The 2,635-nt window shown below is 46.0% G+C and overlaps 1 pseudogene; it reads left to right on the top strand.

The window, feature by feature from the left end:
- Positions 1 to 2,120: 2,120 nt before the first annotated feature.
- Positions 2,121 to 2,298, top strand: LOC114704084 (annotated as a pseudogene).
- Positions 2,299 to 2,635: the final 337 nt, after the last annotated feature.

Raw genomic sequence — 2,635 nt, forward strand, 5'->3', positions numbered from 1 at the left:
GTGTGGATAAAGAAGGGTAAAGCCACTGAGGGCCTAGCCTAGGTGGTGTGTGTGTGTGTGTGTGTGTGTGTGTGTGTGTGTGTGTGTAAGAAGGCTGCTCCAAGCCCTAGCTAACAGGTGATTGATCAGTCAGATCAGGTGTGGGCTGAGCCCCAAAAATCTAAGAAAAGAGGAGGTTTGGAGCACATCAAGAGCAGCCTGAGCAGGAACAAAGCTCAGAGTCAGGTGAGAAAGGTTAGCGGCTTGTCACGTGAGCACCAATGCAAGTAGGTGGGCTGACGGTAAGGAGGTCCAGGGTGACGGCGACGGGGTGAGGGGTGCAAGGCATGAATCAAGGAGCAAAGCCATGATCAAATAAACCATCCTCTTGGACAGGAATCTCGATACAGACCTCCAAAATGCCGGTATTTGGTGACATCGGGTTTAGATAACCATTATTAAACTGTGGGCACAGGGTCACTGGGTGATAGACCCAGGATAAACACTGGAAATGTCTCACTTGCAGATCAATGACTCACTCATACGAACCCGTGCCTCCCTGAGGACAAGCTAAGGCTCTTTTTCATTTTGGAAAACAGATATTAAGAGGTTGACATCTTGACTTCAAGTACATGTTAAGCTGGCCTCTGATGGGGGGGGCACATATGTTACAGTAGTTCTGTAAGATTATAATGGGACTGAAAAATTCCCATAGCCCAGTGACACAGTGGCTGTCGTGACCTCTTAAGGGCTAGGGGTGCGGCTCAATGGTAGAGTTCTTGCCTACAGCGTTCAAAGCCCTGGGTTCTGGCCCTAGAACTGCATGCAGAAGTTTCCTATGAACCATGTTGTAGGGATCTGAGACACTGCTCGGCAGTTATGAGTACTTGCTGCTCTTGTGGAAGATGCAGGATCAGTTTCTAGCACGCACATCAGGTGGAGCACAATACTGGTGAACTGCTCCAGGAACTGACATCCTCTTCACACTCCTTGGGTACCCACATTCGCATGGTCCACATAGGACAAGCAGGCCACACACATACACATAAGATAAAAGTAACTAAATCTTTTTTAAAAAATGTTTGCCATCGGGCGGCTGTGGCGCACGCCTTTAATCCCAGCACTCAGGAGGCAGAGCCAGGCGGATCTCTGTGAGTTCGAGGCCAGCCTGGTCTACAGAGCGAGATCCAGGACAGGCAACCAAAACTGCACAGAGAAACCCTGTCTCGGAGTGGCGGGGGGGGGAGTTTGCCAGCCTGGACAGGTGTTGTGTCTAGCATGTGTCTTGATTGTATGGAGAGCCTACTGTGAGTGTAAGAATGTCCTACAATGTTTGCACACATGTATGTGAGCACACACACAATTGGGGCTGGAGAGATGGCTCATTAGTTAAGAGCACTGCCTGATCTTCCCTAGTCTGGATCCCAGCACCCACATGATGGGGAACAACCATCTATAACATCAGTTCCAGGAGATCTGACGCCCTCTACTGGCCTCCATGGGCACTGCATGCACATGATGGGCAGACATACAAATAAGACACCCGTGCACATAAAGTAAAACAATTTTTAATTGATAAATAAACCTTTTTGAAAAAAAATTGTTGAGCTACAGTTTCCAGAAAGTGTCCCCTCACTGTCAGCACACGGATGTATGGGGGTGCACACTGGGAAGATCTGGGAAGACATAGGGAAGTTGAGGCAAGAGCTTAGCTGAGTACCTTCTCCAATTTGTCCTGATATTCCCTTCAGGGCAGAGAAAAGTGAAACCAGCTGGTCTGGTGCCCACAGCGTGGAGGGAAACCTTGTGTTCTGTTACTAAATTATATGCAGATTTTTGGATAGCACTTCCATTAGATCAAGGTTTATTTTTGTATAGAAACAGCATTTTAATTATCATTAAAGGGAAAAGCGTGTATTCCTTTGAGCACGATTTTATAGTAGAAACACAGGGTTGCTAGGTGTTTATGAAAGTGAGTACAAAGAAAACGATTTAAATAAGCCAACACAGAAGAAGCAGGCTTATACTGACTCATACACGCAAAACATTTAAGGATTATAAAAAAAAATCTAACTCTTGGTGCTCAGTGACCTTTCCCAGTTTGTGGTGGACTCTGGTGTGGCCTGTGGCCTTGGTCCTGGATGCTTCAAAGCCGTATTGAGAATGTCTGGGTCCCCAGGAAACTCTGCTATACCCAGGTTTACCAGGAAATTTGGGTAGGAATGGGGTTAATGATCCTCACCGTTTATAAAGTCAGGAGTGATGATAAAAGAAGGAAGGCTTGGAAAGGCTGCAGCCCTGTACCATGGCCATCACTAACTGTTCCCTGTGTCCACTCAAGATGAATCAAGCAAGCCGTGTTAGATGGGAACATGGAGCATCACTGTACACTTTCCTAAGTACCATTTACAATGTGGCATTGTAAATATGTAAATATGTAAATAAATGTATCTGAGTAGCACCAAAAAAAAAAAAAAAAAAAAAAAAAAAAAAAAAAAAAAAAAAAAAAAAAAAAAGCTGTCAGGGCTGGAGAGGTGGCTCAGCAATTAAGAACACTTCCTGCTCTTGCAGAGGACTCTGGTTTAGTCCCGGGCACCCTCATGGTGGTTCACAACCATCTGTAACTCCAGTTCCAGGGAATCCGATGCCCTCTCCT

This window comes from Peromyscus leucopus, chromosome 11 (genome assembly GCF_004664715.2).
Source record: "Peromyscus leucopus breed LL Stock chromosome 11, UCI_PerLeu_2.1, whole genome shotgun sequence".
Taxonomy (NCBI): domain Eukaryota; kingdom Metazoa; phylum Chordata; class Mammalia; order Rodentia; family Cricetidae; genus Peromyscus; species Peromyscus leucopus.